The sequence below is a fragment of the Miscanthus floridulus genome, chromosome 19 (assembly GCF_019320115.1).
Source record: "Miscanthus floridulus cultivar M001 chromosome 19, ASM1932011v1, whole genome shotgun sequence".
NCBI lineage: Eukaryota > Viridiplantae > Streptophyta > Magnoliopsida > Poales > Poaceae > Miscanthus > Miscanthus floridulus.
Window position 1 is genome coordinate 68149133 of NC_089598.1, and position 12601 is coordinate 68161733.

Consider the following 12601-nt stretch of genomic DNA (forward strand, 5'->3'; position numbering starts at 1 on the left):
ATGGCAAGTGTAGAGAAGAAGAAGGCTCAAGCTCCACACCAACAATCAAAGCCAAAGCCAAAGCCAAAGAGATGTTTTGAGTGTGGACAAGAAGGCCACTTTGCTCATGAGTGTCAAACTCCACCACCACAACCCTTGCCCAAGCATGCTAGACCCTTTGCTTTCAATGCTCACTACATGCTTAGAAAAGATTCGAGTGGAAAGATGAAAGTCATGTTCTTAGGTCCCCCCAACAAGAGTAGGCCTAAGAAAATTTGGGTGGCTAAGTCACTTGTTGAGAAGGTGAAGGGCCCTCAACAAGCTTGGATCCCTAAAGCTTGAATCTCTTGTGTGTAGGTGAACTACAAGACCGGTGGAAGTCATTGGGTTATTGATAGTGGTTGCACTCAACATATGACCGGTGATCCTCGTATGTTCACCTCACTAGATGAAGAGGTAGATGGACAAGAGAAAATAACATTTGGAGATAATTCAAAGGGCAAGGTTAAAGGATTGGGCAAAGTGGCAATATCAAATGATCATTCCATCTCCAATGTGCTCTATGTTGCTTCATTGAGCTTCAACTTGCTATCCGTTGGGCAATTGTGTGATCTTGGCTTTCAATGCCTATTCACCGAAAAGGAGGTTGTTGTATCCAAATTAGAAGACAATCAAGTGATATTCAATGGATTTAGATACAACAACTTATATCTAGTTGACTTCACCTCCGAAGATGCAAACTTGAAGACTTGCCTATTCACCAAAACAACACTTGGGTGGCTATGGCATAGAAGACTTGCTCATGTTGGAATGAGCTCACTCAAGAAGCTTATGAAGAATGATTTGGTGAGAGGGTTGAAGGATGTGAAGTTTGAAAAGGACAAGCTTTGTAGTGCATGTCAAGCCGGCAAGCAAGTTGCAAACACTCATCCAACCAAAGCTTTCATGTCAACCACAAGAGTGCTAGAACTTCTACACATGGATTTATTTGGACCAACAACATACAAGAGTTTGGGAGGAAATCTCTATTGTCTTGTGATTGTGGATGACTATTCAAGATATACATGGGTGTTCTTCCTTCATGACAAATCCGAAGTTGCATCTTGTTTCAAGAAGTTTGCCAAGAGAGCTCAAAATGAATTTGAAGTGAAGCTAAAGAAGATAAGAAGTGACAATGGCAAAGAGTTTGACAACACAAACATAGAAGCTTATTGTGATGAAGTTGGAATCAAACATGAAGTCTCCGCAACCTATACTCCTCAACAAAATGGTGTAGTTGAGAGGAAGAACCGGACGTTGATCACTCTTGCAAGGACAATGCTAGATGAGTACAACACTCCCGAAGCTCTATGGGCGGAAGCAATCAACACCGCATGTTATGCATCCAACCGCCTATTTCTTCAAAAGTTCCTTGTCAAGACACCATATGAGTTGCTCAATGGGAAGAAGCTGAACGTCTCCTTCTTTAGGGTGTTTGGTTGCAAGTGCTACATCTACAAGAAGCGGCAACACCTAGGGAAGTTTCAAAGGTGTTGTGATATAGGTTTTCTTGTTGGTTACTCATTGAAGTCCAAAGCATATAGAGTATTTAATCATGCCACCGGCTTGGTTGAAGAAACATATGATGTGGAATTTGATGAATCTAACGGCTCCCAAGGAGCACATGAGAATCTTGATGATGTAGGTGATGAACCATTGAGGGAGGCTATGAAGAATATTCCGGTGGGAGACATCAAGCCAAAAGATGATGAAGATGGTGTACAAGTCACTAACCAACCCTCTTCATCAAATGTACCACAAGATGGTGAAAAAGTTGGGAGAGTAGAAAATGAAGATACTCATATCTCCCATGAGCAAATGGTGGTACAAGCACAAGATGTTGATGCTCCACAACCTCCTCCTCAAGTGGTCAATAGAAGAAATACACCTCTCCTACAAGATCATCCTCAAGATCTCATCATAGGGAGTCCAACAAAGGGAGTGATGACTCGATCCCAAAAACTTACTTCATTTATTGCTCATCACTCTTTTGTCTCTTGCTATGAACCTACCAAGGTAGAAGAAGCTCTCAAAGATCCGGATTGGATCAATGCCATGCATGAAGAATTGAACAACTTCACTCGCAATGAAGTTTGGAATCTTGAAGAGCGACCAAAAGGTGCAAGAGTCATTGGAACGAAGTGGGTGTTCCGCAACAAGCAAGATGATCAAGGTGTTGTTGTGAGGAACAAGGCAAGACTAGTAGCAAAGGGGTTCTCTCAAGTTGAAGGTTTAGACTTTGGAGAAACCTTTGCACCGGTTGCAAGATTAGAAGCCATCCGTATCCTTCTTGCATATGCATCACATCATGAAATGAAACTATATCAAATGGATGTGAAAAGTGCATTCTTAAATGGCTTTATTAATGAACTAGTCTATGTTGATCAACCTCCCGGGTTTGAAGACCCTAGATATCCTAATCATGTTTATAGGTTGTCCAAGGCACTATATGGGCTTAAGCAAGCCCCAAGAGCTTGGTATGAGCGCCTTCGGGATTTCCTTATTGAGAAGGGCTTCACCATTGGGAAGGTCGACACCACACTATTCACCAAGAAGCTTGATGGGCATATCTTCATTTGTCAAGTATATGTTGATGATATCATCTTTGGATCATCAAATGAAGACTCATGCAAAGAATTTGGTGAATTGATGTCCAAGGAGTTCGAGATGTCAATGATTGGTGAGCTTACATTCTTTCTTGGTTTTCAAGTAAAGCAAATGAAAGAAGGCATCTTCATCTCTCAAGAGAAATACACAAAAGATCTTCTCAAGAGATTCAAGATGGATGAATGTAAGCCAATCAAGACCCCAATGCCTACCAATGGACATCTCGACCTAGATGAGGGAGGTAACTCGGTTGATCAAACTCTCTACCGTTCTATGATTGGTAGCTTGTTATATTTAACTGCATCTAGGCCCGACATCATGTTTAGTGTGTGTATGTGTGCTAGATTTCAAGCTAGTCCTAAGGAAACACATTTAATTGCCGTAAAAAGAATCCTTAGGTATCTTAAGCACTCACCAAGCATTGGCCTTTGGTATCCCAAAGGAGCTTTATTTGAATTAATTGGCTATTCCGATTCGGACTACGCCGGATGCAAAGTTGATAGAAAGAGCACATCCGGAGGGTGCCATTTGCTTGGTAGATCACTTGTGTCTTGGTCCTCCAAGAAACAAAATAGTGTGGCTTTGTCCACCGCCGAAGCGGAATACATTGCCGCGGGTGCTTGTTGTGCACAAATTTTATACATGAAACAAACTTTACTAGACTATGGAGTAGTTCTAGAGAAAGTACCTCTTTTGTGCGACAATGAAAGTGCGGTAAAACTTGCAAATAATCCGGTTCAACACTCTCGCACCAAGCATATAGATATCCGCCATCACTTTCTAAGAGATCATGTAGCTAAAAATGATATATCACTAGAAGGTGTAAGATCCGAAGATCAATTAGCGGATATCTTCACTAAACCGCTAGATGAGGCTACATTTTGTAGATTGCGGAACGAGCTCAATGTACTTGATTTTAGTAACTTCACTAAAAATTGAGCTTGTGTTGTCCCTTGCATTCATTGTAATATACAACATGTTTAATTTGTGGCAATGCATTTAGGGCTTGTCTAACATGGTTAAGATAACCGCCGAAAAGCGTGTGAAGAAGCTTAACCTTGGATCAAACTTGACAAGCAACTAGATTTACTTACAAGTATTACATATGCATGAATGTTGTTTTGTCGTTTTGTTCCATTTGCCCTCTTGTTGCCTATTTTCTTAAAAAGAATTATAGCCTAAGGCAAAATATTTTGAAAAATATGAGGGTTTGAGAGAGGTCACTCACATCAGTCCCAATTGGTGTTTATTTGGATCTTATTCAAGTTGGGACTTGATTGGGAACAGGTAGCGCGAAGGAATGTTGAAGGATTGCTGTAAAAGGTGCACCGGACGCTGCACCGGACGCTGCTGTCCAGCGTCCGGTCAGTTCACAGGAGGTGAACTGCTAATGAAGGAGTGACCGGACGCTGCGTCTGTGCGTCCGGTCAGGAAGGGTTCAGCGTCCGGTCGATCAAGGAAGGACAAGTTATTTTGACCGGACCCTGCCTGCGTCCGGTCATGGACCACCGGACGCATCCGGTCCCGATTCCAGAGGATTTGGACCTCTCTGGAATCGACCGGACGCTGGGTGGTAGCGTCCGGTCGCTACCACCGGAGCGTCCGGTCAGTGGATCTCGCGCGGCTTTAAGACTCTTTTCCGTTTCCTTTTCTATCGCGTTTTGGGGGCTATTTATCCGAACCGTGTTTTTCTTCTTCCTTGATCTAAGCCTGAACCGCAGCCGTGCCCACGCGCCACCAAGCCGCGCCGCCGCTGCCTTGCCGAGCCGCCGCAGCCTCGCTCGCCAGCCCTAGCCCGAGCAGCCGCCACTGCCTAGCCACGTCGTCGTGCCCTCGCCTCACCGCGTCTCCGCGCTCGGCACCCGCTCGCCAGCCGCGCTCCAGCCAAGCCCGCAGCCGAGCCACCTGCTCCGCATCTCGCCGGCCTCCTCGCGCCCAAGCTCCGCCGGTCGATCGTTGCCAAGGCTTGCTCGTCTTTTCACCAAGTGCTCTTGCCCTTTCCTTCCATTGATTAGTATGGCAAGCTTTGTGTTTCAATCTTGATCCTTTCAATTGGTAGATCAAATTCTAATCGCACTGATTCCCCATTGGTTGGGCGTTTGACCTAACCCTAGTCCGGTTCCGAGGATCCCCCGCGTGACATCTTATCTCTTCTCGGTTCGCTGTTTGTCAGGTAGAAAGCCACTCGATTCAAATTCGCATCTACATTGCTTTCTCTATTAGGGTTTCGCATCTATTAGACATATGGTATTTATTTGTATATCCATCTATTCTATCGTGCAGCGGGTCGGTTCCGTTGTGTTTCGTCTGGCAGTTGGCAGTCAACTCGGAGCCAAGCTCGCGAGTAAGGATCGAGGCCAAGCCTCGAAAGCGGCAGTTTGACAGTTGATCTTCATCAGCGACAGTTCACCATCTTGTCAGTTCAGATGGCTCGCACCAAGAATGTTGGTGGTGGCCCAGGTGATGATGATCGGAGGCCCCCGCCTCGTCAGCCAGCCGGATCCAAAGGCAAGTCAACCAAGCAGCTGACATCCAAGAAGCGCAAGTACCCCGACGCCGAGACAGCGAGAGCAGCAGCTGTTGCAGAGGCCGCAGAGCGTGCCGAGAGAGGTGGTACCCGCAGCGGAGTTGTCATTACAGATCAGCCAGTTTCACCAGCACTCAGAGCTGCGATTGAGGAGGTTGAGCATCGTCACGGTAGTCCAGCTGGGACTGCCACGGTTGCAGGACGACGGGTCGCCATTGAGGAGGGTCCGTCAGCACAGGAGCAGCCCCCACCAGCAGAGCCTCAGCCAGCCCAGGAGACTCAGGAGAGTCAGGAGACCGAGCCGGCACCTCAGCTACGTCGCTCGAGTCGTACTAGTGCTGCAGTTCCACCTAGGCCAGTTACACAGCGCAGGGGTTCACGCCCTCCGCCCAGACCACAGGGTCTGCCTCCAGTGGTTCACCTCGACTTGAGGGCCGCTACAGCCAGGCAGGTTCAGCAGCTGCGGTTTGTTGAGTTTGAGGTTTGGTTTCCTCCGAGGAGGGATGAGAGAGCAGCTGAGGGGTTCTACACGCCACTGCATGAGGATTTCTACAATGCATATCTTAACAGTGGGGCAGTGTTCAGATCACAGAGGGTCTGTCAGATAGAGTCCATTGTGGCAGCAGCCGGAGAGGGCATTCGGCAATACTTGTCATATTTGCCAGGACTGACAGATTTGATTGGACGGACGGGCATATATGTACCTTCTTGGGTCCGTCAGTTTTATGCCTCGCTCTACATTGATCCTCATCACAGATTCATTCACTTTGCTTTCAAAGGCAAAGACTACAGAGTGACTAGTGGCAGAGTCAGGGAGATACTGAGACTACAGGAGCAGCCTGTAAAGATGCATGAGGTGTGCTATGGACATCAGGAGCCTCCCAGGCGTCCTCATGGAGGGCAGGTGCCCCCTACAGATTTAGTGCGGCATTGCTTCAAGGAGCCGTTTGGAGAGGGGTCGAGCAGGAACCCCAGTGACTTGACTCCTACAGCGAGGATACTAGAGGCCATCATCAGGAGGACACTGCTTCCCAGGTTGGGATACAGGGAGGGCTTGACTCGCTTACAGCTCTGGCTTCTCAATGCCATCATGCAGATGACAGTGTTTGACATCTAGGACCTCCTTCTTTCAGAGATGGAGGATACTATAGCTGAGGGATTCAAGGGTCGCAGGCAGCTTCCCTATGCTCACTGGATCACATTCCTCATTCGCAGAATAGTGCTTGATAAGCCCCCTGGCATGATGGATGAGTATACAGGTGCCACTACAGAGTTCCCAGCCTACAACCTGTCACAGAGGATCAGACACGCCACTCCTCAGGCACCCAGTCAGCCTAGCCGTCGCCCCGACGTGCCAGAGTCTGCAGCTCAGCAGGATGAGATAATCAGAGGGATTGCAGCCACTGAGGAGGAGGAGCTAGAGGCACAGCAGGGAGTGAGTGAGTACAGTGACAGCTCTAACGACGACTACCAGCCTATACCTCAGATGCCTCCACGCAGACACGATGCAGAGGCCGGTAGCTCTAGTTCTGCTCCACCTGCTCCACAGACAGACCCCGCTCTCATTGCTATTCTTGAGCGGATGCAGCAGGATCAGACACGACAGGCACAGGAGACAGCTACAAACTTCGCACAGTTTCAGGCTCGTCAGGACGAGTTTCAGTGGCAGCAGCAGCTCCTTCAGCACCAGCAGTTACTTATGCAGCAGCAGCTCATGGGATTCATGCAGCATGTAGTGACAGCCATTGGGATCCCACTGCCACAGACTTCGCCCCAGCTTGCACAGCCACCTACCACTTCGACAACTCCAGCAGTACAGCCCAGTGGGCTCCAGAGTCAGGGACAGCCTCCAGCTCAGTTTGCTTCACCGCCCATACAGGTGTCCCAGTGGTTAGCCTCACCCGTGGTAGCCCCGCAGTTCACTCCATTTCAGACGGGCTTCACACCAGAGCAGTCTTCCTCGCTATTCGTGCCTGAGACGTCAGTCTCCAGGAGTCTTGGAGCTTCCTTCAGCGAGTTGACCGGCATGCCTACTCCGCCTCATATGCATACCGCCGATCCATCTACAGCAGATCCAGTCGCAGTGACTACTCAGAGGCTCCCCTCGTCTGTCGCCTCGTCCGATCCTACCACAGACATACTTACAGCTTCACAGGCAGCACCAGCCCCAGCTCAGACCCAGATCGCTTCAGCGACACTTCCTGCCACAGAGGGTCAGTCAGTTCAGAGCTCAGGGTCAGATGATGATGGTGCCCAGTTCCAACTTGCCCCACGTTCTTCAGCGCCCGGCACGTCCGCTGCAGCCCCGCCCTAGGTTTTGGTGTTTGACGCCAAAGGGGGAGAGGGTGTACGAGTATGTAGTCTCAGGGGGAGCTACATTTAGGGGGAGCTAGTTATATAGTATTAGCTTATTATATACATTTGGAGTTTTATTTGTGTGATACACTATTACTTATGCATTTGTGTGTTTACTTTCATGCATACTATTATATATATGTGATAGTGCTATCTACATGGTTGTGATATTTGATATGTGTGACTTCTACTTTGCTTTATCTATATGTCATATCACTTGGGTAATGCTCATTTGCTATTGCTTCCGCGCTTATATTTCGAAGCAAATGAGCTTTGTTATTTGTACTCATGCTTAATTCATATCCTTTGAGTACATTGTGTTGGCTTGGGTCATATAAGCTTGACTAACTCTTTTGTTCTTATTGACAAAAGCTTATATGAACCAAGCCCGTCAAAAACCTCACTCCATAACATACTCGAGGTGGTATTGTCATCAATCACCAAAAAGGGGGAGATTGAAAGCATCTAGGCCCCTAGTTGGATTTCGGTGATTAATGTCAATACAAAGTTACTATGACTAACGTGTGTTTTGCAGAGGCAATTAAGTTAGGTCATGGTAATGGAGATCGATTGGGAAATCGAGGTTATCATGCCCCTACGATGGAAATCGTTTCGGTTTTCAAAGGATGGACGACAAGGTTAAGGATAACTAGTTCTAAGTGTCAATTGGAGTTGGAGAGACACTTAGAGTAGTTTAGGACTTTGTTTTTTCCTTTGGCCGTACTATGAAGGGGGGTATGAACGGGTAGCTTGACCTAGTTGAGTCTAGTGAGTTAGGTGTGGTGCACACTTGTTAAAACTAGCTCTAGGTAGCTCCTATAAATGCCTAAGATCCTTTGGAGCAAACTTCATTCACATATGTTCGAAAGTTGGAAGTGAATGGAGGGTCAAACACTGACCGGACGCTGGCTCCGGTGCGACCGGACGCTGGCCGCAGGGTCCGGTCAGTTCATTTGACTGAGGTGATCAAGTCTGATGTGACCGGACGCTGGAAGGTCATGTGACCGGACGCTGAGGGCCAGCGTCCGGTCGACTCCAGTAAGGGTCCAGACTTGGGAAAGAGTGACCGGACGCGTCCGGTCAGTGCTGACCGGACCCTGAGGGTTCAGCGTCCGGTCGAGTCCAGTAAGGTTCCAGTAAGGGTTTTATGCGACCGGACGCGTCCGGTCAGTGCTGACCGGACCCTGCCAGCGTCCGGTCGACTCTTTAATACTGGTTCGCGGGTTGAACTGACCGGAGCGTCCGGTCATCACGATCGGAGCGTCCGGTCATCCCGCAGAAGCTCATAATGGTTCGTTTTCCAGGCTGGCTTATAAATAGAAGGTCCACTCGTGAGTGGAGTATCTTTTGCTCATTCCAACAGCTGAGAAACACGTTTGTGAGTGCCAAGAAGAGCAAGGTCCTAGTGAGGTGTTTGTGATTTGAGAATCCAAGAGAGTAGCCTCACTAGCAAATCAAGAGTAGCAAAGTGTGCATCCATCTTCTCATTAGGCTTCGCGTGGTCAAGTGAGAGTTCGTGCTTGTTACTCTTGGTGATCGCCATCACCTAGACGGCTTGGTGGTGATTGGGAGTTTGGTGTTCACCCGGCGGAGCTTGTGGGTGACCCAACTCAAGTTGTGAGCGGTTTTGGGTGATTCGCCGCGACGGAGTGTCGAAGAATCGACCCGTAGAGAGCACTTGATCCTTGCGCGGATCAAGGGGGAGCTACACCCTTGCGCGGGTGCTCCAACGAGGACTAGTGGGGAGTGGCGACTCTCCGATACCTCGGCAAAACATCGCCGCGTTCCTTTCTCTCTCTATTTACTTTGAGCATTTACTTTGAGCAATTCAATACTTGTTTTTACATCCATAGAATTGCTTGCTAGAGTAAGTTTGGAACTTAGGTTGCGAGGTTGTTGTGCATTAGTTTGATATAAACACTTTTCTAGGCACAAGGGGTTAATTGGGCTATCCGTAGGATTTGATTATTGAAAGAAAATTTAGAATTAGCCCAATTCACCCCCCCTCTTGGGCATCTTGATCCTTTCAGCTGACATCATCAAATTTAGAGAAGCCTGTCTACTACACAACCATGTATTTTATGCAGTTTCACCACATTAATTATTTTGCACCACAGGATTAAGATCCAATAGCCTCCACCTTCTTCTACCTTCAGCCTCCAGCCTCTATAGATCACAGAACACATATCATAGATCATAATTTTTTTTCTATGAAAGGACAAATCACAGATCTGTCGCCGCCGTCGCCGCTGCCATGGCCGGCATGGGCGCGGGCGCCGAGGCGAGCTCGCCGGTCACCGTCGCCGGCGCCGGTGGTCACCGGTGAGAAAGAGAGAGATATTTTTTTGCTAAAACACATATGTGTTATATAGTATTTCTGATTTAGAGTCTGTTTTTGAGGGGTAATTTAGAGTGTGTTGCATGGATATGTATGGGGAAGATCGCACAGGCACGGGTGGGAACACGAGCTGGGCTGGAAGCGTGCGGGGCCGGGGCTGGCTAGGTCGCGGGGCGCGTGCACAAGGCAGCAAGCTTCCGTGGTTGGCGTAGCGCTACGTGCCACCCTGGTTGGCATATAGAACTTCCCCGGTTGCCAGCATAGCACGACACGAGCTGGTGCTAATTAATCGTACTGTGTTGGCCGAGCTGTTAGCTCGGCAAGTCCATCGAGACTTGTCGGGTTCATAAACCTGGGGTCTCTCGGGGATCGGCTTCCACGCCCCGGCTCGGCTCAGGAAAAACAACATGTAGTTCATGGGCCGGTCCAAGAGCCTAAAACACAACGGGCCAGAAGGGCAGTTCGATCACCGATCGCATGGTCTGCCCAAAAGAACAAGCACCCGCTCGTCAACTTCTTCGGCCCACCTCTCCGACCAGAGCACTCGCTTCAGGCACCAGCCGCCTCCAGGCAGTCTCTCCAATCAGAAGGCATGGCCAAAAACGCTGCTTCCTACTCCGATCCCGCGACTCCGACCCCACGACCGGGGCTCGTGAGAACCCTGCTCACCGCTCTTCTCCGACCAACGCACTCAGAGCCGATTGGAGCCATCCGATCGGGGGCACCCCGTTCAGAGGGCACCGGAAGACGTGCGGAGAAAGGCAAGGCAGGCTCACAAGTCAAAACCACTATACTAGGGACCATACCCTACACGAAATAGTACTCTGCAGCCACCCTGACACAAACAGTATTGTAGGCGCCGACATCTCCCCCAACGGTATTGTAGGGGCCGCTAAAAACTCCCATACGGTAAGCTCCCCGCGTGTCTCTGGACATCGATCGCAGTATGGGCACCAGGATTTGTCGTACCGGGTGAACATAGCGCGGCTCCTCACATGCCACTATGCATCAAATAATATTTACAGGTACCGGCGTCCATCCTTCCTGAAGAAGATAGCATGACCTCCCATCCGCATCCAACATTCTACGGCGATCCAGTCTTCATCAGCGTGGGCAACAAGGCTTAGAAATATCCGTACTCTCTCTCTCTCACCTATAAAGCCATCCCCTTCATCTATAAAAGGGGATGCGCTCCCTCCAACAAGGGGATGGAGAAAAGGGAGACTAGAGTTCCTCAGATTGAGATCAACACCCTACAACCGTAGAACCACCAAGTTCCGACCGCAACCCTTCCGGTCGGAGCCAACCGAACCTCTTGTACACCCTGTCTCTCTTCCTCTCGTTTGTAACCCCATTGCAAACTTTGAGCACCTGGGCTCAGGAATAAAGTCGCCGACCGACCCCGACTGGACGTAGGGCACGTTGTCCGAACTAGTATAGATCATGTGTCATTGAGTGCTAGGCCACCTCCGATCACAACGTACAACAAAACTATAAATATTTACTAGTTGGTCATTTTCTGCACCGACAGTTGGCGCCGACCGTGGGGAGGACGTTGTACGTTCAACACTTTTTGGTCATCGGATGGCCCATTTTTCCGCCACCCCCGTCGTGGCTGGCTCAGGCGATACGATTCGCTTCGGCTCGTTAGAATTTCCCGTACTCTCGCCCGCCGGAGTGTGGGCTCCACCCGTCTTCGAGCCATCCCAGGCCTTCCTCTTCGAAAGACTGGACTTCATCGCCGACCGACTCGGCGTACTCCACCTCCGCGAGCAGGCTCGCGACCCAGCACCCATCGGAGGGACGTCCTCCATCGACTCCGGGATGCGCGACTTTGACGACGCGGCATCTGCGCTTCATTCCGAGCAAACTCTCTGCTCAAACCCCGCTGTGAGTAATATACATGCTGTTATTTACTTACTACGCTCTATCTTCCGCCAAATACCCAGTGGGTTACCGTTGTCCCCATCGCAGCCGCCATACGGTCGGTTACCCTACAGCCTCGCGTCTTCCATGGACGCATAGCTCAGGGGCTCCAAAAGGTGCTGGCGCCGCACCCTCTCACGTCTGAATTCGTGGGAATGTCGAGCTATGCTCCCACCTATTTCCTCGACATCATGGATGATGACATCGGGAGTGACGACTCCAACATCGGCGACGTGGCGCCTAGCCACCGTTGGTCCTGGGAGTACGCTATGGCGGATGCCCCGGAACAGCCGCTAGGGGTAACAGAGTCGTTCTTGACCCACGCCCCACCAGGCCCTCACGTGGAGACCCCCGAGCTCACACGTGAGCACGGGGAGGATCTACGAGGACAATGGCCACATCAGCCACCAACTGTACCAGCGTGCTCGGTGCACCACACTGCGCCCCGTGCGCATAGACCGGCGAACGGCGCTCGAGGTCGCACCCGTTAGCCCCAGCGCAACGCCCTGGTTCAGGGGACCAATCCCCCGCAGTTCGCTCAGGCCAGTCAGAACATTGCCGCCGTGGCAATGCTCCTGCACGACCTATCCGAGCCGAACGACCCTCGCTAACGGGCGATCCACCAGAACCTCCAGGCACTGCTAGAAATCATCGCCATTCAATAAGCGGAGTCCTCCGTATCACGACACCGACTCGTGACCTCTTTCCTCGTCCGGGGAACAGGGACGCAGCAGATGGGGCACTACACCCCGTCACCACCACAACTGCCGAGTGCAGCACAGGAAGCCGCAGCCGCACCTCGCCTTGACTTGATGACCGCCTATCTATGC